General features: G+C 38.4%; 1 long non-coding RNA gene across 1 annotated transcript in view; it reads left to right on the top strand.

Moving 5' to 3' along the window:
- Positions 1–3,243: 3,243 nt before the first annotated feature.
- LOC115305040 overlaps positions 3,244–25,909 on the top strand; it is a 24,770-nt gene continuing 2,104 nt past the window's right edge. The window contains exons 1-3 of the long non-coding RNA XR_003914736.1: positions 3,244–3,387; positions 7,862–8,144; positions 10,934–11,018. This is a non-coding gene — a long non-coding RNA (uncharacterized LOC115305040). The remainder of the gene's footprint in view (positions 3,388–7,861; positions 8,145–10,933; positions 11,019–25,909) is intronic.

The following is a 25,909-nucleotide window of genomic DNA, read 5'->3' on the forward strand; positions in this document are numbered from 1 at the left end:
TCCTGTCTCTCTCTCACTCTGCCTCTCCCCTGCTCAAGTGCTGTCTGACTCAAAAATAAACATTAAAAATAATAATAATTTAAAAAGACATTCACATTGAGGGCAGAGCTACTGGTGCTGTTCTTACTCTGCTGGAGCAGTACATTTGTTCGCTAGGGCTGTCCTCAAGGAGTACCACAATCTGGGTGGCCTAAACAACAGAAATTATTGCCTCACAGTCTGGGGGCTGGAAGTACAAAATCAGGGTGTCCTTGGTTGGTTCCTGCTGAGGGCTGTGAGAGAAGGATCTGTTCCAGGCCCTTCCCCTCGCTTCTGGTAGGTGTCCCTTGGCTAGTAGATCTCTGCCTTCCACTTCATATGGCATTCTCCGTGTGTGTGTGTGTGTGTGTGTGTGTGTGTGTGTGTGTGTGTCTGCCTTCAAATTTCTCTTTTTTTATAAGGACATTGGTCGTACTGAGTAAGGAGTCCACCCCACTTCAGTGGGAGCTCCTCTTAACTAATTACATCTGCAGTAACCCTGTTAACAATTAACATTGTGAAGGGCTGGGGGTTAGGACTTTCAACAGAGGAATTTGATTCGGTGGGGAGGGAGGTACACAGGATTCAACCCATCACCAACAACACAAACAAAACTAGACAAAACACATGAGGTGACTGTTTTCTGTCTTAGTCCAAGAATGAGGTTCTTTTTATTCTTTTTTAATGTTTATTTATTTTTGTGTGAGAGAGAACATGAGCAGGGGAAAGGCAGAGGGAGAAATAGACACAGAACCTGAAGCAGGCTCCAGGCTCTGAGCTGTCAGCACAGAGCCTGACATGGGGCTTGAACTCATGAGCTGTGAGATCATGACCAGAGCTGAACTCGGATGCTTAACCGACTGAGCCACTCAGGCGCCCCAAGGACTAAGGTTCTTGAGAGTGTGGAAGCACATGAGGTGTGTCCTGGCTCTCAGGTAGCAGCACTTGCTGGAACTAGCAAGGTGGGTGTGCAGCCCAAGCAGAACACTGGGTCTCCTTGAACTAAGGAGGCAGAAGTGGGCTGCTGAGGAGGCTGGATTTTACAAGGCAGGGGAGCTGTGGAGGAGGATGGGGATGGGGCCAGAAGTCTACCTGGAAGTTTCCTGCAGGACCATGTCCAAGGGCAGGGAGGCCTAACCGAGGGCGGCCATTGCAGGGCTGAAAGCTGAGAGGCATCTCACAGAGAGCCCAGTGCTGGGGATGCATGGATGCCAGCTCAGCCGGAGCACTGCTGACCTTCTACTGAAACTCCAGAAAGTTCACTCCCAAAGAGGAAGGGCCATTCTTAGGACTAAAGAAAAAACAAATACATCTATGCTAACAAGGAAAACAACAACAACAACAAAAAAGAAACAACAAAAGAAGAACCCAGCCTGATCAAAAGGTTGGGCTTAGCTGCCCGCCATGTTACATACAACCTTGATTTAAGAAAGACCACAAACTAGATTTTCTATGATAAACTATCTACAACATCCAGAATATTAATATAATTACCAAACATGCATATTAGGAAAAGGTGACCCATAGGCAAGAGAAAAAGGAGTCAATAAGCTTTGACACCTACATCATTCTACACAAAAATCAATGCAAGATGCCAATGTAAAAGTTCAAATTATAAAACATCTAGACGAAAAGGTAGAAGAATATCTTTATGTTTTGGGGGTAGGAAAAGATTGCTTTGGGACTGAAGAGGCACTAACCATAAAAGAGACAAAGTGTTCATTTGGACTTCATCGAAAGTAAAACCTCTTGTACATCAAAAGATACTATTTAGATAGGAAGCATATTTTCTTCATCATTTATATCTAACATATACCTTTATGACTAGGTTATATGCAGCACTTCTGTAAATCAATGAAAATAAGACAAATGCCTTTTTTAAAAAAAAGTAATGATATCTTTCATGCAAGAATTTATATAGTGGCGAATAGGCACTTAAAAAGGCAAATTAAGAACACTAGGACCGGGGCGCCTGGGTGGCTCAGTCATCTGAGCCTCTGACTTCAGCTCGGGTCATGATCTCATGGTTTGTGGGTTCAAGCTCCATGTCATGCTCTGTGCTGACAGCTCAGAGCCTGGAGCCTGCTTCAGATTCTGTGACTCCCTCTTTCTCTACCCCTCCCCCGCTCACACTCTGCCTCTCTCAAAAATAAAATAAATATTTAAAAAAAAGAATACAAGGGCCAATTTACATGTATAAAAATGGCTAACATTAAAAAAACAAATATTGGTGAGGATACAGAGCAACGGTAACCCTCATACATGGTACGTAATAACGTACAATGGTGCAACACTGAAAAACTGTTTGGCAGTTTTTTACATGTTAAACATCTCCATTCCCAGGTGTTTACCTAAGACAAGTGGAAAATTAAAATGTTACCAATAGGAAAATGGATAAACAAATCTTTGGCTATTTTTACAATGGCATAATAGGAACTTAAAAAGAGTGAACTACTCCACTCACCAACATGAAATTCAAAAACATTGTATTGAGTGCACTGTAATACCCTCTGCATGCTACCATATATAGGGAGTTCGAGTACAGTCAAAGTTAATTTATGGTGATAGAAATCAGAATGGTGATTGCCTCTAGAGAGGGAGACTGAGGCACAAGGAAATGGAAAGAGTCCTAAGGGAAATTTCTAGAGGGATCAAAATGTTCTAATCTAGATTGGAGCATTTGTTTCACAAATGTAACCTGTCAAAGTCATTATATTTATACACTTAAATATGTGAGTTTCACAGTATGTATATTGACTTTATGAAAATGTTTCATAACTGAAAAAGTTAAAAAGAGAAAAAAAGTGATATCATTATGACAGAACGCACATTTTAAAAGTAATGGTAACCATCCTCCACTTTGTGGGTTTTTTAAATATTATTATTATTTGTTTGAGAGAGACAGACAAAGCGTGAGTGGGGGAGGGGCAGAGAGAGTGGGAGAGAGAGAATCCCAAGCAGGCTCCGCGTTGTCAGCACGGAGCCCGGTGCTGGGCTCAAACTCACAAACCGTGAGATCATGACCTGAAACGAAATCAAGGATCAGACACTTAACTGACTGAGCCACCCAGGTGCCACCCCGTCCTCTACGTTGACCAGCTCTACTAGTAGTCTATTCGGTTTGCCAAGCGTGAGTTGGATTCCAGTAGAACACGGCAGGATTCTCTGTGGTTTGTTGCAGGCTGTTGGAACCGTGACTCCCCAGTAGGACTCTGTGGGGGACCTCAGTGCTGCCACCGGGTTGTGAACGACCATGGAGCTCGGCTTTCGGCTGATCCTGGGGAAGTCACAAGAAGTGGTAGCGCTGCTGCTGCCCGATGACGTGAGACCGGGCCTCATCCACAGCAGTCTCCGGTGGGAGTCAGTGATGTGTGTATCTGTCATTGGCTTTTTGGTGGTTCTGTTATATTTGTTCAGGCTCATGCATTAGGTCAGAGGCTGATTTTACGTGAAAGGAATATTTGAGTTGCATGAACAGTGGCTGCACCAATTCAGGTGAAGCGTCAATATTTTGACGAGCTTAGTTTTGTTCTGAGGAGTATTTAGATACTGAGTCACGCTTGGAAGATACCAGCCTAGAAAAAGAGTCATTAAAAATACAAAACTTGGTGGATACATATGGAAAGGTTAAGGGAACAAACTTGATCTTAAAAGAGGAAATGGTATCTCTAGTAAAAGAAATAAAGAGAAATCCAGACCCTCAGGACAAAAAGAAATGATGGCTGAAATTGTAAGAATGATCCAGTTACCAGAAAACAGCTTCAGAGTCATCACATCAGAAAAAGGTTTTCCTAGCACTGCAGTGGCCAGAAGCCTGCTTCCCTACCATCCCTCGTGGGGAAACAGAAAGCAGAGATCTTCATTTTCCTCCACTCAGATGTCTGTGCTACTGGATTCTGTTTTCTACCTTCTTGTCCAGTATGAGGCCGATTACTTGTGCTTCTGAGAGGCACTAAACCCTCATCTACAGGCTGGAGTTTTTTTTCTTTTTGTTTTATCCACCTTCACATTCTGAAAACAGAGGTGAATTCCTTTAAGGTTAATTCAAACTTCAGATGAACCATCTGTTGGATTTCTAGAAGTACACCAGAAAATTTGGGACTCTTAAAAATTGTCTTTCTTCAAAAGGAATTTTAATCTCATTTTTTAAAAGATGGATATTTATGAGACCAAACTTGTGCTCAGAATAAAACCTAATGGAACTTAGTTCTCAGAAGTGTTTTGAAAATATTATTCATATAAATTTTATAAGTGGATTTTTTCTATTATATTATTATCTCTATTATCATTTGCACACTGTTTTTTATTTAATACACACAATTTAGCAAAAAAAACCCCTATTTAAAATGTAAAGGCTATTTTGGTATGCTCAGACCTATTTAGTATAATTACAGAGCTTTTTTTTCTTAATAAATAGTGTGTGATAAAAGAAAAAGCTTTTCTTTTTTAATGATCATAGGACATATAGCAACTGTGGAGTATAGCTAAAGTGTTATAAAAGAAAATTTATAGCGCCTAATGTTTCTATTCAACAGGAATAATATAAATGTCTATATTCAATAAGAATAAAAGCTAAAAAACGAAAAGAGGGGAAAAAAGGTTTACAGCAATTTTTAACAATCCCAATTCTTAGGCTACACTCCAGGCCACTTAAACAATCTCACGGGTGGGACCAGGGACCCGTAGTTTGTAAAGCTCTCCAGGTGATCCCCATTGGTGGTGGAAGATAAGGAGCACCAGTTTCATGGTATGAGAGCCTTAGGATATACATACTTTCACTGTAAACCCATGTAAAACCCATGTTATACAGCTACTTTGTCTTAACTATGTAACAGAATACTTTCCCACAAAAACATAGTCTCATATATATAGAACATACAAAAAAAAGAATTGTTAGCCAAATATTACTCCTATATAAATTGACAATAAAGCCGTGTGATAGAAGTTTACATTTTTAATCAGGAGATCTATTTATAGACCTGTTAAGAAATTAGTCGAGACCAAGATTTTTCCTTATTTCATATTGTGTGATTTGGTTCATATTCTGTCTTCAGTTTCCTTATTTCTGAAATAAAGAACAGAACTAAAGTGATTTCCAAGGCCCTGTATCACTATAAAATTCTTCGGTGTTAGAATGAGTAAGAAATTTTGGAGATAAGGGATTAAGATTGAACTTTGATCTATTAGGCACTAGAGTTCTTTCCCTCCAGAGGCAAAAACAACTTCTCTCATTAGAATGATTTATATTTAAAAAATTTTTTTAACATTTACTTATTTTTTCGAGACAGAGAGAGACAGATGAGCAAGGGAGGGGCAGAGAGAGAGGGACACACAGAATCGGAAACAGGCTCCAGGCTCTGAGCTGTCAGCACAGAGCCCAATGCGGGGCTTCAACCCATGAACCGTGAGATCATGACCTGAGCTGAAGTCAGACACTCAGCTGACTGAGCCACCCAGGTGCCTTGAATGATTTTTATTTCTAAGAGAAACAAGGAGAAGAAAATATATGGGGACTGGTTGGTGAAAGTACATTTTTGGATACTGATATTATCTGGTTTTCTTCAGCAATAGTACCTATTATGCTTGTCAACTACAACAAGGGATATACAATCAAGAACTGACTTGAAGTCTGGTAGGCACATTGTATCAGTTGATTTCAAGCAAAATAAATCTGACACTTAACTGTTAAATACAGAAATGGCTTTAAAAACAAACCACCCTATGACCCAGCAATAGGACTACTAGGTATTTATCTAAGGGGTGCAGATGTACGGTTTCAAAGGGGCACGTGCACCCCAGTGTTTATATCAGCACTACTGACAATAGCCAAAAGTATGGAAAGAGCCCAAATGTTTATTGACTGATGAATGGATAAAGAAGATGTGGTATATATATACAGTGGAGTATTACTTGGCAGTCAAAAAAGAATGACATCTTGCCATTTGCAACAACATGGATGGAACTAGAAGGTATTATGCTAAGTGAAATTAGTCAGAAAAAGGCAAATACATGATTTCACTCATATGTGGAATTTAAGATACAAAACAGATGAACATAAGGGAAGGGAAACAAAAATAATATAAAAACAGGGAGGGGAAGAAAACGTAAGAGACTCTTAAAGACAGAAAACAAACTGAGGGTTGCTGGAGGGGTTTTGGGGTGGGGGGATGGGCTAAACAGGCAAGGGGCGTTAAGGAAGCCGCTTGTAGGAATTAGCACTGGGTATTATACGTAGGGGATGAATCACTAGAATCTACTCCTGTAATCATTATTGCACTATATGCTAACTAACTTGGATGTAAATAAACAAATTAATACATACATACACAAATGAATACATGAATAAATAAACAAACAAATAAATACCAAAACCATCCTGACTTTATTGCTATTATCAGCCCGAGTCCCCTGACCCTTCCCTAAAGTGCTTCCCTTTGAGTTCAGGCCAGAGCTAGAATTCTGGTTTTTCATAATGGGGCTTCCCTCAGCAGTCAAGTCTATCCCACAGTGAGGTTCGAATTTGTCTTGCTGCCCTAAACCCACTTCTTGTAGGCCCAGCGTGATCTGCAGTTACTCACTGTTCCAGCTGGATTTTAGCTTTGTTGTCAGTAACTCACCTCTCTCTCTGCTTGATCTCTTGTCAGTTCTTCGTTTGGAGCTTAGGCCTTGCTCCCCATTGTAACCTTGTGTGCAGACGAATCTTCTACACCATTCTCCCAGCTGGCTGCTCTGCCCTACCAGCCAAAGTGAACCTCCAATCCATGACTTCACTTTTCCTCTAAATACCCAACAGGTGCCACCCAGCTGGTGTGCCCCTGTCAGCCTCTGTAGCAAGATTAACCCCTTCATTGCTGCCATACTTATTCCAGCTGTCTCCTTTTCCCCCTATCAATCTACATTCACAACTGGGGCTGGACACTCCTATGGCCCATCATACAGGATATTCGGTTAAATTTGTGTTGAGACACTGACTAAATGAATGTAGTAAGGTTGGCAGGGTGCAGCCTCCAGTGTATAAAACTAACTACCTGTATTTATCTCTAAATTAGATTTTCTTTTGAGAAAATGACAGTTATCTTGGGATTTGTATTTGAAAGGTATTTATGTAGACTGACAAAATCTTATATCTTTATGTTTGAATCAGTAACTATTTTTTTATTTCTTTTTTAAAATAGTTTATTGTCAAATTGGTTTCCATACAACACCCAGGGCTCTTCCCCACAAGTGCCCTCCTCCATCACCACCACGACCCTTCTCCGGGAGCTCCCCCTCCCACTTCAACCCTCAGTTCGTTTTCAGTATTCAATAGTCTCATGGTTTGCGTCCCTCTCTCTCCCCAACTCTTTCCCCCTTCCCCTCCCTATGATCCTCTGTTAGATTTCTCCTGTTAGACCTATGAGTGCAAACATACGGTATCTGTCCTTCTCCGCCTGACTTACTTCGCTTAGCATGACACCCTCGAGGTCCATCCACTTTATATAAGATTAAATATATCATCAGTCTTATAGTAATCTTTGAAACATTCACTTCTCATATATGTGCCAATGCTTATATTGATTGTTATTATTACTGTTTTTTATTAACTAAAATCATGAGATATCTTAAATATAAACATTGACTGCACAGTGTTAATCCAGCAGTAGTCAACCATGTAAATTGGTGCTCTGCCAAGTTCACATTAAAATTTCTCTTTCTAAATGAACATAATACAATAAGAGCCTCAAGCTCTTATGCCATATAACAAAGGGATATTTTCAAAAAATTGAGAAACAACCAAAAAAGGCCAAAAAAGAATCAGGAGCCACAAATTTCTGTGACTGTCACTTATTTCTACGTCTATCAGGAGCTACGAATCGACCAAACTGAAATCGTGCACAAAGCATCGTGCCTAAGCCAGCTGACGGGCTGTTGCAACTAGAGATCTCTAACTGTGTCTGGATTCTAATAGAACTTGGACCTTCTATGAACCAGTAATCCCAGGAGCTGGCACATCCGGGTAGCAAACATCTGTCTGATAACTGCTCATCCCAATACCTCATTGTCTTTATATCAAGAGTAGCAACAAACTTTCAGAACCATAGCAACGAAGAGGGGCCTGTATCCAGGGCAAAGACTCGAGAAGGCAGGTAAGTAAAGAACGATGCCGTATTCTCAATTTTGTCTGCTTTATGATTTTATAATTTTTGTGTTTATTTATTTTGAGAGAGGCAGAGACAGCACAAGTTGGGAGAGGCAGAGAGAGAGAGGGAGACAGAATCCCAAGCAGACTTTGCACTGTCAGCTTGGAGCCTGATGTGGGGCTCAAACTCACGGAAGCATGAGATCATGACTTGAGCCGAAACCAGGACTCAGACGCTTACCTGACTGAGCCACCCAGGTTCCCCTGCTTTATGCTTTTAAACAGACTTCTGTTTTTAAAAGCATTAGCTCTCATAAATGCTTGTTTAATTGGTCTCATAGAGGTTAGAAAGGACTTTGGGAGTCCCTGAGAGCTTTGAGAGTGCTAAGTTTTTACCCAGAACTTGGATCTAGCTTGAGGCCTTTCTGGAGCAAGTTTCCGCAGGCTCCCAAGGTAATTTAGTTATGGGTTATTTTTTATTATTCTATATCCTTCATCCCAGTTTGAATATGTTTTATGGATCTGTTTTCTCTCAGGGGGAAAAATATACTAAAAAGGTTATTATTTCTGTTTTTAAATCTTATAACATGGGAAAACCATAAATGCCTCAACTCCCATAAAACTATATGAAAATTAAATTTTCATAATAATTATTAAAACTTTTCCAGACTCTGTTTATAGCCTAATGTGCATTATCTCTGACCTCGAAAAATCCCCTAACCACCCCAACAGAAACATACGAACAACCCCCTGAGAAGTAGGTAGTTTTCCTATTTACTAGTTAAATAAACAGAAAATTGAAAACGTGTAATGTAAACTGCCTATCATCACAAAGATAGTAATGGAATTTGAACATAGGTTTTCTTCCATCCAAAAACATGTGCTCTCCCCTTTAATTGTAGAAATGCAAATTAGGTGTAGCTTTGTTAATCAGCTCAGTATAGTTTACTTGGTAGAAGGACATAACATTAAAACTCATTTAATTAATCATTTCAGAGTACAATTACAGATCAATTGACATTCCAAAGATAATTAATAAATTGAATTTTCTTTGTAACTGAAAAGCTGCATCATTGTCTGTGTTCCATGAGATTATATATCCTAGAAGGGTGTGTTATCAGTCACTTGGCTAAATTAGAAGAGAAAAAATGAAGTCTTTAATCTAAGAAACAATAACAATGGCCCTGCTGTGAGCTCCTCCAAGGAATTCTCATGTAACAGAAACAATCACCCCCATTTGGACTACCAGATAGATATAATTTTGGAAACTGAAATAAGTTTTAGGCCCTGACTTACTTTTGCTGTAGGCCAAAGAAACACATTTTTAGGCTTTCTAGTGAGACTATATTAGTAAAAACTATTATGTTTAGTCTGACTTCTCCAGGGAGCATAGTAATTCCTGATGTTAAATGAAAACTGCTTATGCAGGAGAAATGAAGTGAGCCATAGCAAATGTCAGAACCCCAACTGTCTGATCCAAGGGATATTAGCTAGAAAGTCAATGACAAAAAATACAGGCAAAACCAATATCTGAATGAGAGTTTTATCAATATTCCAGGAAAAAAGGAATTTGAAAAGGTCATTTGTTATTGGTTAATGAATGATACTCGGAAAGAAGGCAGCCAATCAGTGGTTAGCATGTCCTTTCCCACCAGATACAGTGGGTAACTGGATCAGGATCAGTCTCTGTGGTTATCATGAACTATGATTAAACAAAGCAGGGCTCCCTTCCCTACTGTGAGTTCTTTTTTGGGATCAAAGACAGATGCCCAGTGCTCCCTCAACCTTAACTCTGGCTGTTTGCACGCAGTCCTATCATATCACTTCTGCAGGACAAGTTTCCTGAAGTTCCACCCCTCAGAACCAGGACGGCAAAGTCTGGTTGCACTAAGGTACCATCCGTAAGAAAAGCACCACGCTCTGGATAGAGGATTTAATTCCTGGGTAGTAGAGAAGCTTGGAGTTTAAATAATGTAACCAGAACAAAGTAGACATTCTTTTTTTAAAAATTTTTTCAATGTTTATTTATTTTTGAGAGAGAGAGAGAGAGAGAGAGAGAGAGAGAGAGAGAGAGAGAGAGAGAGAGAGAGGAGTCAGAGAGAGGGAGAGAGAGGAGAGAGAATCCCAGGCAGGCTTCTTGCTGTCAGCCCAGAGCCCAACGTGGGGCTCGATTTCACAAATTGAGATCATGGCCCAAGTCAAAACCAAAAGTTAGATGCTTAACCAGCTGAGCCACTCAGCTGCTCCCAAAGAAGGTATTCTTGAAAACAAGGGATTTTAAAGGCCGTCAAGTGCTGCAGATAAAACAGCATGTTGTTACAAGTAATTTTCAAAAAATGCTAAAACTAGATTCTCAAAAGAATATAAAATGAACACCTCAAAAATTTTTTGTACATTATTAATTAAATGAGCAAACCAAAAAGGATGTTACCAATGGAGAATCCAAAGAACTGACACATTTATGATTAGGAATATTGAAATAAATCTGCAGATGGATCCCAGACTTTCCACACATGAGAGGGTTGTGTCTCTACTGGACAGAGGCCATGTGCATGTCCATAGACAAGAATCATTTGCACTGGCATCAGTTCCTTTGAATATCCTCAGATTTAAAACATACCCACATCAAAGGCAAAAAAAGATTTCTTACAGTTCTTAAAATCACTGGAAGCTCCAGCTTTCCACTGAAATGATATCCAGTATTCTGGGAAGGACTGTGTACAGTGATATGCTGGTAAATATCCAATGGTCAGCTCTCCAAAAACTCTCAAAAACCCAAACCCTGATTTGTTGCAGCTGTCAATTTCCATATTCTGAATGTTCCCATCATGGCTGATTCCAAGCTACCAGTGAGTCCTCCCTGAACGTGAGTTGGGAAGAGGTATGCAGTGGCATCATTATATAGTATTTTCTTCATACAGGTACAAGAGATGTAAGTAAGCTCACAGCAAAATGCAGTGAAATAATTGGAGTGATAAGATTTGACTATACATTACCTCTGCTTATTTGTTGGTTTGCTTACTGGTGTGCAGATCTATCAGTTTTAATGGCTATGTAGATTTGTGTGACTACAGTCAACTTACAGATCAGTTAAACAAAACAAAACAAAACCCAGGGGCATCTGGGTGGCTCAGTTAGTTAAACGTCAGAGTTCAGCTCAGGTCATGATCTCTGGGTTCATGAGTTTGAGCCTTGTGTCTGGCACTGTGCTGACTTCAGATTCTGTGTCTCCTTTTCTCTCTGTTCCTCCCCCACCTGTGTGTCCGCATAAGCGCTCTCTGTCTCTGTCTCTCTCTCTCTCTCTCTCTCTCTCTCTCTTTCTCAAACAACAACAACAACAAAACCAAACTCCCTCCGAATCCTAGCCCCTGGCAACCACTGATCTGTTGTCTGTTACTATAGTTTTCCCTTTCCCAGAATGTCAAATAAATGGAACCCTAAAGTACACAATCTTCACAGACTGGTTTCTGTCAGCATAGCACCTTTCAGAATCAGCCAAATTCCTGCATATATCCAAAGTTGCTTTTAATTTCTAAGTAGTATTTCATTGTTGGATATGCCACAGTCTGTTTATTTTTTCACCTGTTGAAGGAAATTTGGGTTGGATCCAATTTTTAATGGTGATGATTAGGGCTGCTATAAATCTTTTTGTATAAGATTTTGTGTGAACATTAGTTCTCATTTCTCTTTGGTAAATATATAGGCATTGAATTGCTGGTATGGGGTAAGCATACTGTTGTTTTTTGTGTTTTTGTTTTTACTATTCAGCTGTTTTTTAAAAGTAAAATGTCTTGAACATCCATGTTCAAGTCTTTGTAAGGATGTGATCCTTCTTTTCTATTGGGGAAATACCTAGGAGTCAATGGCTGAGTCATGTTTGGGGTGAACTTAACTTTTAAAGAAACTGCCAAACTGCCTAAGTCATTGTGCCATTTCCCATTCCAAATAGGAGTTGTTCCTCATCTTCTCTAGTGCCCAGTAGAGTCAACCTTCCATAATACAGACATCCTACTAGGTGTGCAGTGATGCCTCATCATGGTTTCTATTTGTGTTTCCTAATGACTAATGATATTGAACATCCTTTTCTGTCTTATTTGCTATGCATATATCTTAATTTGGTGAAGTGTCTGCTTGTTCAAATCTTTTGGCCACATTTCATTGGTTAATTTATTTTTTTATTTTGAATAAAATAATGATTTGCAAATATTTTCTTCCAGGGATTTGTGCTTTTTGTTTTTGTTTTTTTTTAACAGTGTCTTTCAAAGAGCAGGTATTCTTAATTATGATTAACTCCCATTTATTCATTTTGTTCTTTTATGGATTATGTTTTTGGTGTTTTATCTATGAAATTTTTGCCTAAACAAAGGCAAACCAGTCAATCATTTTTGAGTTTTATGAAAACTGCTGGGAGAGAATTCTCCATAGGCCTCTCACATTTCAGCACATTTTGGGAGCAGGGGCACTAAGCGCTCTATTATTCTGGACTATCTTTCAAAGATGTTTGTATAGTAAATATTTTGGAAGACAGTGATAGTGTCCCTCATTGGAGCAAAATTCAGGTATGCTTACTGACAAGGATTTTTTTCTAGGTCAAAATTTGGGCATGCTTACTTATCGCCAATTATAAAAGGTTAGGATTCCCCAAATTCAGGATTCCTCAGATGTGATCTAAACCTACTTGATGACCATGGCCCTCTCTGAAAAACTCCTGTAAGACTTGAAAAACAAAGGACACTAATGCTAACATGAAGTTTTGGCATGTTCTCTGCAGTATTAAAATCTTTTGCCTCTGTTGGAAGGCTAACTCGTCTACTCCCAAGTAGGATAAAATCTCATAACTCTTCACAATTCTTGATAAAACCAACCTTTCATTCCTAGGATAAACCCCACTTGGTCATAATAAATTATCATTTTTATGTAGATTTTGAAAAGATTTTGAAAAGAATTTTTATAAATATGTTTATGAAGATTCTGTTTTGTGGTTCCTTTTCTTATAATAGCTTTTATATGATTTTGAAATCTAACTAATGCTGACCTCATAGAACAAGTTGGGAAGCAATTCCTTCTCCTAAAATTTCTGTGGGAGTTTGTGTAGAAATGGTATTATTTCTTCCTTCAATGTTTGGCAGAATTCACCAGTGAAGTAATCTGGGCCTGGGGTTTTATAATAACACTCCAAATGGTCTGAAGGGTTAACTTCCTTCAAGATAACACACTCCTTGTTTGCTGACCTAAGTCTCTGGATCTGTAGTAGACAGACCACTAGCCACAAGGAGTAAAGGAACAGAACTTTCCCAGGCCACAGAGGGCAGGAAGTCTGTTTGAAACTGCCTCAACTTTTTGATTAGCATAGCAAATTTTTTAGCAAAATCTTTTTCCTTTTTTTTTTTTACATCACACAAATGAGTCTACTAACATCCTTTTGTGTACCTGTAGACCTCGCCCTCATTTGCAGAAAAAATAGAGTACTCCTCCCTATCACAAAACAAGAACTCAACCCCCTCGCACAACTGAAATGTTTGTAGTTGGAACAATCGAGTCTGCACATAATCAAGAAATGTTGCAGACCACTACACTCTTTTCATGATTAATTGCCTTAAACTCCTTTAAAAATACTTAGGCCAAGTAGAAACCTGGGAGTTGTCTTTTGGACAGGAGTCTGCCTTTCCCCCAGGTGGCTAGCCTTCTGAATAAAGCTCAAATTCCTTTCCAATTAAAACTAGTCTCTTGAGTTTCAACGACAGCAGTTGACAATTTTATTCATGGAAAGGCTTTTAGCTATGAAAACATTTTTAAGTTTGTTTTTGTTTTGTTTTTTTGTTTCTTGTTTTTTTAAGATAGAGCACTTGCTTGAGCAGGAGAGAACTGGAGAGAGAGGGAGAGAGAATCTGAAGCAGGCTCCACGCTCAGCACAGCGCTCAACTAAGGGCTGTGATCCCATGACCCTGGGATTATGACCTGAGCCTAAATTAAGAGTCAGTCGCTCAATGGACTGAGCCACTCCGGTATCTAAGGAAAGTTCTTTAACTGAGATATGGCTATTCAAATTATTGTTTTCTTCTTAAAAGAGCTGGTAATTTATGTCTTTCAAGAAATTTGTTCATTTTATCTAAGCTATGGAATTTATTGTCATACAGATATTATAATTCCTTTGTTATTCTTTAAATACCTGTAAAATTGGTATTAATGTCACTTCTTATTCTTGAGTTTATAATTTATATGTTCTTTTTAAAATTTTTGATGATGCTGGCTAGAGATCTATTGATTTTGTTAGATGTATTAATGTATTAATTTTCTAGGCTGCATAACAGATTATCACAGATTAAGGGGCTTCAAACAATGCCCATTTATTACCTCATAATTTCTCTAGATTAGCAATTTTGAAATGGCTTAGCTGAATCCTTTTTAAGGCTACATTAGACTGCCAGTTCTCATCTGCAAGCTCAACAAGGGAAGGGTCTGCTTGACTGAGTCAAGGTCACTCAGGTTGTTGGGAGAATTTATTTCCTTGCAGCTGGAAACAGAGAGACCCAGACTCTTTCTGGCTGCCTGCTAGAGAACACCCTCTATTCCTAGATGGTGACCTTAGCTACTTGCCATGTGAGCTTCCAAACATGGCTGCTTGCTTCTTGAAATTGCAAGATAAAGAGAAGGAAGTCTGTTAGCAATATGCAGTAATATAATGTAAAAGGTAACAGAATCCTGAGAGTCACATCAATTCTGACATATAAGAATCACAGGAGTGACATCCCATTACCATTGCCGTATACTATTGCTTAGAAGAGCCACAGGTCCCAATCAACTCAAGGGGAGGAGTTACAAAAGGACATGAATACCTGCAGGTATAAAGTGTTCAATAAATGTTAATTAGGTCAAATTGATAGCATTTCTTTAATCTATAGTCTTACTGATCTTTCTTTACTTGTTCTATCAATTATATAAAGATATTAAAAATCTGATAATAATTATGAACTTGTACTATTTCTCTTCAGTTTGTCTATTTCTATCAGTTTTTGCTTTATGTATTTTGAGGCTCTGTTAATGGGTTATGTGTATAAAATTATGTCCTTTTGATAAGTTGTCTCCATTATCATCATTAAGTGACCTTTATTATTAACAATATTCTTTGCTCTGAAATCTACTTTGTCTGCTAATGATATATATCCCAGCTTTACTTTGATTATTGTTAGCATGGTGTATCTTTCCCCATCCTTTTACGTTTAATCCATCTGTATCTATAGCTTAAAGTATACAGAACAAACTCCAAAACTAAAGGGAGAGAAGAGGCCACATCAGAGAAAGACAATGACCTCTGTATATTAAAGGTGGAATTCTTCATTTTACTTCAATAAATATTGAACAAAAATTTTATTTTATTTTTTTAATGTTTTATTTATTTTTGATATAGAGAGAGACAGAGCATGAGAGGGGGAGGGGCATAGAGAGAAGGAGACACAGAACTGAAAGCAGGCTCCAGGCTCTGAGCTAGCTGTCAGCACAGAGCCTGATGCGGGGCTCGAACCCACGAACGTGAGATCTGACCTGAGCCGAAGTCGGAGGCTTAACCGACTGAGCCACGCAGGCGCCCCTGAACAAAAATTTTAAAACAGTATGTTTCTTATAGGCAACAACTAATCAAGTTATGCTTTTTTTTTTTTTTTGGCCAATTTGACAATCTTTACCTTTTAATTGAAGTGTTTAGAGCATTTATATTTAATAGGATCTTTGTCTCATCTGTTCTTCCTTCCTATTTTTCCTTTTTTTCCACGTTCTTGTGGGTTAAGTTATCCATGTTACCCCCTTTGCTGGCATATTAACCATAACTTGTTACATTATGTTAGTGATTGGTTTAGTGTTTATAGCATACATCTTTACCTTATTACAGTCTCACTCAAGTAACATCATCCTATGTTTCACACAGTATAAGAACCTTATGATAGTGCTATAGATGGAATATTAGTTTTCCTCCCTTACAAAATTCCTATGTTGAAACCTAATCCCTGGTGTGATGGTATTTGAAGGTGAGACCTTTGGGAGATGATTAAATCTTGTAGGCAGAGCCCCTGTGAAGGGGGTTAGAGCCCTTATAAAAGAGATTCCAGAGACCTCACTTGCTCCTTCAGCCATTCGAGGACACAATGAGAAGATGGCCATCTATGAACTAGGAAGCAGGCACTGAATCTGCTGGTGTCTTGATCTTGGACTTCCCAGCTATTAGAACTCTCAAAAATGCATGTCAGTTGTTTATAAACTACCCAGTCTATGGCATTCCATTATAGCTGCCTGAATGGACTAAGATAAATTGTATACTTCCATTTAGAGCCTATTTTCTGGGCTTCTGCTTATGTTCTCCTGTCTGGTCTATAGTCTGGAAACTCAGTCAAGGGAGTAGGCTGAGGCAAGTATAGGCTTCTCCTCATTTGTTTCTTGTTGCTTGAGGATCACTGATCCTCATTGACTGATGTCCTGGGTTTTGAAAAGTAGTACTTCATATATTTTTCCCATTTCTGTTGCTGTTGTTTTATGTAACAGGGTAAATCTAGTTCCTGATACTGCACTTTGACAAAAAACAGAAATCCCTAATTAATTTTCACTGAGTAGCAAACATTCGTATATATATATGTATATATATATATATGAGTGGAAAAATATAATCATATACATAGATATGAATAAAATGTACAAATAATATGAGAACTAGTATATATGGTCTCCATTTAGAGAGATTAATTTTTTTCCTTTGTTAGGTGGTTAGAGGGAATAGAAATCCCATTTCATCTTTATGTAATCTTAGGAATTGAGATGATTCTAATCTAGGCTTCATTTTGTTGCAAATATCATGTGCTTTTAAGTGTCACTTACTGTGATGCTTTCAAAACTTATCAATGCTGTTACACATCAGGATAGTTCATGGAACTAATATTTTTGTTATGAGAAATTAATTTTAAAAAGTTAACAGGGACCATGGTAATCAAAAGGGTTTTCCAAAGAAGGATTTTACTGAATGAGTTCCAGGGAGCATCAGTTCAAATAAAATAGATTCTTGTCCCTTGTTCAAACTATGTTCAAATCCATTAATAACTTGTATATCATCTTTTATATTTCTTTCTAAAAATTTTTTTACATTCATTTATTTTTGAGAGACAGAGACTGAACACAAGTGAGGGAAGGGCAGAGAGAGAGAAGGAGACACAAAATCGATGCAGGGCTCGAACTCACAAATCTTGAGATCATGACCTGAGCTGAAGTCAGATGCTCAACCAACTGAGTCACCCAGACACCCCTCATCTTTTATATTTCAAATCCTTAGTTTTTTCCTTTCCTTTTTAAATGAAAGCTCTGAACCAGAAGTTCACTGTCTTTCAGAAAAGCAAACTTCGATTAATTACAATTAAAAATGTTTCATGCTATAATCCCCTCCTAGAGATTCACTTTAGCATATCTAGAGTTTAGAAAAATTCTGAATTAAAGAAATGTAATTAATGCTGCTTAACCAAACATTTTTCAAAGTATTTAAACTATAGAACAGCACTGTCTCATAGAATTTTCTATATGATAGAAATGTTCTATACCTGTGGTGTCCAATATAGTTGCCATTAGTTACCTGTGGCTTTTGAACACTTAACGTACAATTGAGGACTTGAATTTTTAATCTTCTAATTTAAATTTGAATTTAAATAGCCACATATGATTAATGGCTTTGTAGTAGATAGTGCAATGAGAGTCCTTTAAAATGTTCTGTTCATAATATTTACATTGTCACTGAACTGTTATCCCACATAGGATTGACTATATAATTTGCAGGGCCCAAACCAAATTAAAGCATGAGCCCCTTGTTCAACAAATCAGGAAAAAGTGTTATTAAAGGTGATAAAGTGTAAAGCATTTTCTTTTTCTTCTGTGGTCTCTCTATTGACTTGTCATGATAGATTTCTATGTCCTTTTTAATATTATTATTATTAGTAAAGTTAAAACTGTAAAGTGTTAGTTTGGATTTTGCTATTTATCTATATATTGCACAGAGCTAGGATAAAATACAAATTTAAGAGCATTTACGTTTTATGTAGAATTCCTAAAATTGCATACTTTTAAATTCATAACTTCTACATACATTCATTTTTTTGTTCTTACAACAGTGGGAATGCTGCACAAAACTTATCGAAGTGTTTTTACTTCACTTGATGTGTGCACATTTTACCACTGCTCTCTACCTTAGGCATATGGACGAATGAGGAAAGGCTGAAAAGGAAATATGGGCTGCCCAGTCTTTTTTTTTTCCTTTTATGTCATTATTTTTTGCACAAGTGGTCAACTGATACAGGGAAGTGACATGAACAAGGAAGGATATGATAGTGTTTCTTGATTGTGTTTCTTAGAACATTGTTGCCTTCTTTCTGTGTTTAAAGCAAGCTCTGGTTCAAGCAGAAGCCAGGGCAGTTTTGTTTCTCGGGCTGCCAGAACTCTGACTTATGCAGATGTAGATGAAGATGACTACCTTGTACTTAGGTACTCTTTGCACCTTGCTGAACTCCCATGCACTAAGGGGCCACCAGAATTTTGTGCTCATGAGACATCATGAATGCTATATGCAAATGAAGTGGCAAAGAGTGGGATGGACCCCCATTTGGTGCATATTTCCTTTGCTGACATGCATACTCATTGTCGCCTTGGACTTCACATACAAAACACTAATTCCAAGATTAAATTGTTATGAATATGAAGAAGCAAGTAACAGAATATTAAACCAGTTGCAGAGCTTTTCTGAGTGTGATGCTCTATGTGACCATACAGCCTGCATAACCTTGAAGCTGGCCTTGATCCATTGGAACACATTTTAGTAAATATTGTTCTCACCCAGTATATGGTTTCCCTCTTTGTAAAGTGAAGACAGTAACATCACCTACCCCACAGGATGTTGTGGGAATTAAGTGAGTTAAAACATGAATTAGTCAGCAATTGTCGAAACAATATTGCATAACAACTTCAAAACCCAGTTGGCTTACAGCAATAAACCTTTTCTCTCACTTACAGGCCCATGGGTAGGCTGAGTAATGGGTTTCATGCTGCAGGTCAGCTGGGACTTGCCTCCAAGCTTTGGGCTTGAGTCTGTTCCACCTTCTCCACCTTCTCTTGGAACGAGCAACTCCCCAGAGCATGTTCTCTCATGGTGGATCATAGGAGCACAAGAGAGGGACAAAGCACACAGCCCATTGAGAACTGCTCACCTTACATCCACAGGCATTTTGATGATCAAAGCAAGTCACACAGTCTCAGTAACTGAGCAGGGTTGTGGACTCCACCACCAAGGAGAGGAGTGTGAAGACTTGCTAAATCATAATCTAATCTATTATGTGGCTATCCTTTGGACTCAGTTTCTTGATTCTGTGTCCTTTGTGGTGCTAGAGAAAGATGAATTTGAAGTTGCTGCCAGGTTTTCTGAATCTGGACTCTCTTAGGAGATTGTGTGTTTGTGGGTTTATTGTTCAATATATTGGGAGGACCTCTGCGGAGAGCTGGTGACTCATCCTATGCTACGGTCTTTCTACACCACAGAGAAAAAGCAAACTTGGGAGGACAGTGAGGAAGACACTGTGGTGGTCTTGGATGCTGAGCCTGATTAGTGTTCACTATCAGACTCAACAGAAGCTGTGAACCGGCTCCGGGGGATGTTGAATGCACATTAGTAGCAGTCAGACTCAGCGTGTTGAAAATGAGACGTTACCACCCCCTGACACCCTGTAAGAACCACAAACATTGATATAATGGCTTCACTGTGCAGAATGCAAGAACAGTAGGCATGGGACTAAGAACCCATTGCTATGTAGATGCCTCCAGACACACCATGGCAAAAATCATCAAGAGCTATGTTTGTTTTTTTGACATATTCTAAAAAGAGGGTAGAATTTTTGTTTGATTTTTATTTATTATAAAAATGCTACAGAAAGTGAGGAAGGTAGCAATTGTCTACATTGTCTATAAAGAGATGTAAACTTTGCAATTCAGAAACCCTTGGATGAGGGTTTGCTTTTATAATAGAAATTTCTTTTGGCTCTCAGATTCCTAACAGAGGAGAAATCAAAGGAAATAATTACATAGTCAACATGCTTCATTGCATGTAGTTTGACATGGAGTACAGGCACCCCTGATTTATAAATTACTGAACTGCCACACTAATGTCTCTAGCTTTCGCCTCTTTTTGTGGAGACAAGCGTGGATGGCCTTCTCAAGGAGCAACAAGTCCTTCACAAATGAGGCAAATATCTGTCCCCACTACAGAATATACACCCTTCATCCCCAACCTCATAAAACCAAAGATTGTGGCTTGTACTCTGATGGGGCAGGACTGCTATCCTGTTGGAACCCATAATTTAACTGTGGCAGCTGCCAGGGATGTGAATCTGCAGCTGATGTGATGCTGGTGTCCAAAGGCACAATTACCAGTTCATTGTTTAATACATTGCTATCAATGGTGGCTCCATCTTCTGACCAGAGCACAAAAGTCCATTTAATTCATTCTGTGAGTATGGATTTTAGCATTTGAGGTGGTCTGGCACCTGAAACAGAAGCTCTTAATTGGAAAAGGCTTCAGCAGCTCTGCAAAACCACTGAACATGTATGGAAAATTAGGGCACAGAGCATGAAGAATCATACTTAGAAGTAAGGGCAGAGCTTTTAATAGAGCCTCAAAGGGGTTGTGACACAAAAGCCCATGAACTACTAATTTAGAACATTGTTTATAAGGGAAATGGCTTTTCAGATCCAGAAAAGCAACTTACAAACAAACTTTTGGAAGCCAGCCTGATGGGAAGTTCAGGGCTACAAATGTATCTTGTAATGATGAGTCACAGTAAAATATGATTTTATGAAGACTTCAGTAAATATTTGCTTTGATTTTTCTCTCAGTCCAAGTTGATCTTAAAGTGTTTTTACACTTCCTATCCAGTCTCCCTCTCCCTGAAATTATCCAAGGTACTGAGGGGCTCCAACATCAGATATTTTTATGAAAGGGTTTATCCAGGATTTTGTATTTCTTATTTTGCATCTAAAATATATCCAAGTGCCCAGAGGCCCTTTGCTCTCAAGAATCATCAGGCCAGAGGGGAGAGAGAGAGAGAGAGAGTGAGAGAGAGCGAGCATGAGAGAACACAAAGCTGTGGTTGAATATGAAAAATAGAAGCTTGGAGCTAAGGACACTCTGTCAGAGAGTGACACAGTTGATCTTTAGAGACTTGTAAATAATTCTGAATAAATTCAGCCTTGACCCAGGCCATTTTAAGGTCCAAAAACCAAGGGCTAATTTTACATGTTCTGGCTGAATTTTCACATGGTCCCTAGTGTCTGCTTCCAGCTGGAACTGAATGTGGAAATACTTATACTGAAATAACATTAGGAAGGGAGCCCCAGAGAGGTTTCTGATCAAGCTGAAATCAAGAAAAACTGAAAATCTCAGGAGACTGTCTCATTTATTATTTTCATCTTTTCTTGTGCCTCACTTTAAGAAAGTCTCTGGGCTGACAAGGATCTGTATATAAGAGACTTTCTGTGAGAAATCCCAGCCTTAGATCGCTTCAGAAATCCCAGCATTAAAGAAGCTTACAATAAAGTGAGTTTTGTTCCCGAAATCATCCCTCCCAACAATGTTGGCATTCCTCGGGGCTGCCCTATTTTTTTTTGAGTTGACTTTTTTTTCTGACAATGAATTAAATGAGAATGATTTCTGACAAATATGAAGGAGCAGACTCCTTAGAACTTATAGTTCTAAGTCAGCATATGTTTCTGGTTTCTCTCAAAAAGCAAATGATGCATTTATTTTTGCATAGAGTCTACTGAGATTACTAAGAAGCAGAACATATATAAATGAAAATTAGAATACATAACCCATATTAGACTTCAATATTCTATTTATCTACAAATATACACTATGGCCAATAATCCCTTAAGTGTATGTTCGTGTTGCCAAGTTAGGTGACTGCATGTGGAGAAGCAGTAACTTTTAACAGGGGCGACAGAAGAAGAGAAGCCAGATCCAGGCATTGGACTGCTGAGCTCTTTGCTTCTGTATTTACCTGGTAGGGGTGGTGGGTCACGTTAGCAACTTCTCCACAGACCTAGGTCACATGAGAAATGACAGGCATGTCCCTCACTCAGCTCTGAAGTCTCCTGTGAGTTGGAATCAGCTTTGTCTTGGGCTAAAAAGGGTGGGACACACCTATATGATGCATTTTGCTTGTGTCATGCTGTGCTGTTTATCAAATATAAAACCAATTGACCAAATTTTCACGTTTTATAGCAAAATCGTGCTTTGAAAATAAACAGAAGAAATAGGAAGCAATGGCTTTTCCTAGAAATTCCAATAAAAAGGGAATGCCCAAATGTTAGCTAAGTTGGGAAATGCTTTTTCATACCTTCCTTTTCCTAACAGATGCTAAATTAACCAAAAGAACTTCCTGAATCATCTCAGATAAACAAACAGAATATTTCTTGAATATGCCAAAGTTGAACTATTTTATCATATTATGACCTCCTCATGGGCAAACACTGTATGTTGTTTGTCTTCATGTTATTGCATTTTTTGTTTTTTGTTTTTAATTCCTCATAGCCTGGCAGGGTACCAGCACATAGGAGAACCTCCATAGAGGTTGATTTCATCTGCTCAATTTGGTAAAATGGAGTATACAGAATTCCAGCGTTTAAGCTCAAATTTCAAGCATGAACATCTTTGGGCAAAATTGTTTCATGGAAAAATGCACCTCCCAAATCCACCTCCTGCCCCTATCACGTGTATATCCCAGATGCCAGTAGAGTGTCACTGTTCTCTGGTTGAGGTTGTGCATTTCCACTGCAACACTGTCACTGGGACTATTTTTTCCCATTACGCAGTTTCTTGGTAAATTGAGAGCAGATCATGGTGATACAAGGGGGGAGATCTCCACATAACTTATTTACTTTGCGCCCCTGGAATGATACTTGTGATAGCTGAGAGATTTCAGGGTGTGGTGCCCTTGCAAAACTGCTTGGGTCACAAATCACATCAAGCAGGAAACAGCCTCAGTTTCAGTCTTAGTTTTAAGGACTAGAGAGGAAGCAACATAATACCCCTGAGACAGTGCAATCTTTCCCCATATTTTGCAGATGGGAAAATTGAAAAATAGACCATACATGACGCTCAATTTGACATTATGAATTAGGGCCAGAGCTGGAAACAAAAACAAGACACTGTACTAGATTTTCTAGCATGTTAAGCTTTTCTTTACCCAATGATTCATAAATTAACTTGATTTACAACTCTGACTCTTTCTTTAGGAAGTGGTAATTTCCTAATAATTAATATATGTAATAAACATAATCCTTTTCATGGATCTTGGAATATCCAGGTTTTGAAGTCAGTATATATTATTATGCTCATAAAGTCAATAAATCTTTTAAAATTCAAATACAGTGACAATTCTTTCTTCTTGAGGAAAATCATATTTGCTATGTACTAAATTTGGATGAGGTATTTTTCCTCCACGTGTCTATCATTTCACCTAGATGTTGAAGATTAGGTAGTGAAATTTTTATTTGACCATGACATTTATATATATGCATATGGAAAAGTCTTCTTGATTTTTAAAAGCTATTTCAAGGGTATACAAAAAGCTACAATTATCTAGTTTGCAATAAACTATAATTTATGTTAAAATTTTTTGCACAATCTTAATTGTCCTAGCTCTTCCTCAAACACAAAGGGTAGAATGTAAAAGAGTAAAACTGGACCACTTTCTTACACCATACACAAAAATAAAATAAAAATAAATTAAAGACCTAAATGTGAGACCAAAAGCCATAAAATCCCTAGAAGAAAACACAGGCATATGTTTCTTTTACATTGGCATTACTAACTTTTTTCTAGATAATGTCTCCTAAGGCAAGGGAATCACAAACAAAAATAAACTATTGGGACTACACAAAAATTAAAAGCTTTTGCACAGCAAAAGAAATTTTTACAAATCAAAAAGACAACCTACTGAATGAGAGAACATATTTGCAAGGGACATATATGATAAGGGTTAATATCCAAAATGTACAAACAACTTATAGAAATCAACACCAAAAAAGCAAATAATTTGATTAAAATTGGGCAGAGCACCTGAATAGACATTTTTCCAAAGAAGACATACAGGTGGCCAACAGGCACATGAAAAGATGCTCAACATCACTAATTATCTGGAAATGCAAATCAAACCAAAATGAGATATTACCTCACACTTGTCAGAATGCCTAAAGTCAAAAAGGCAAGAAATAACAAGGGTTAGCAAGGATGTGGAGAAAAACAAACTCTCATGCACTGTTGGTGGGAATGTAGATGGGTGCAGTCACCGTGAAAAATTGTACTCAGAAGTAACCAAGGGGCACCTGGGTGTCTCAGTCAGTTGAACGACCAACTTCAGCATAGGTCATGATCTCACCATTTCTGAGTTCCAGCCCCACATCTAGCTCACTGCTGTTAGCACAGGGCCTGCTTCAGATCTTCTGTCCCCCTCTATCTCTACTCCTCCCCCTCTCACGCACACGTACCCTCTCTCTCAAAAAGAAATAAACATTTAAAAAAATTAAAAGTTGGGTCCATGGGTGGCTCAGTCGGGTAAGCATCCGACTTCAGCTCAGGTCATGATCTTACCATTCCCAAGTTGTGCCCCGCATTGGGCTCTGTGGTGACAGCTCAGAGCCTGGAGCCTGTTTGAAATTCTGTGTGTGTCTTCCTCTCTCTCTCTAGGCCTTGCTACGCATGCCCTCTTACTCTCAAAAATAAATAAACATTAAAAAAATTTTTTAATTAAAAATAGAAATACCATGTGATCCAGTAATTCCACTACAGGGTTATTAACCCAAAGAAAATGAAAACACAATAATTCAAAAAGATGTATGCACTCCTATGTTTATTGCAGCATTTTTGACAATAGCCAAAATGTGGAAGCAACACTGATAGATGAATGGATAAAGATTTTATATATATTTATACATATATGTATATATATATCTATATATCCATAAGAAAAGAAAAAAAAGAAGAATGTGATTTTTGCCATTTGCTACAGCATAGATGGACCTAAAGGGTATTAGGCTAACTGAAATAAGTCAGACAAAGACAAATGTCATATAATTTTGCTTATATGTGAACCCCAGAAAGCAAAACAAATAAAAAGCAAAAACAGGCCCATAAACACAGACAACAACCCTTCCACAATGCAATCAAAAGTCCCCTTAAACGTGAAAGAGGGAGGCAGATAAAGAAGTCAGGGTGAGGCTATAGAAGAACTGGATCGGTCACTGGTGACTCTGAGGGAGGGCCTGGCACCACAAATGTGGGCAGCTTCTAGAAGCTGGGAAAGGCTGGACACTGTGGCTCCCCTGTAGCCTCCATCTAGGGATGCAGCTCTGCCAACACTGAGATTTTAACCCAATGACACCTATTTTGAACTTCTGACCTACAAAACTCTAAGATAATAAATCTGTGCTGAGTGTCCAAGAAAAAGATAAAGAGAAAAAAATCCATCGTTGAAAAGGTAGCAGGTAATAGGCAGCCAAAGTGGCACACCCATGAGAAAATATTCTGGGACACACTTAGAAATAGCTAGAGAGTTCGCACTCATAGGTCTAACAGGAAATTTTCAGAATGATCCAGCTTCAAGAAAAGCAAGCAGTTAGTAATGCTTAAGAAAAATTGATTCAGTATCTAATGGATAGTTGATACCTGTCACAACACAGCATTTTATATACTGTTAGGTGAAA

The sequence above is a fragment of the Suricata suricatta genome, chromosome 10 (assembly GCF_006229205.1).
Source record: "Suricata suricatta isolate VVHF042 chromosome 10, meerkat_22Aug2017_6uvM2_HiC, whole genome shotgun sequence".
Classification (NCBI taxonomy): domain Eukaryota; kingdom Metazoa; phylum Chordata; class Mammalia; order Carnivora; family Herpestidae; genus Suricata; species Suricata suricatta.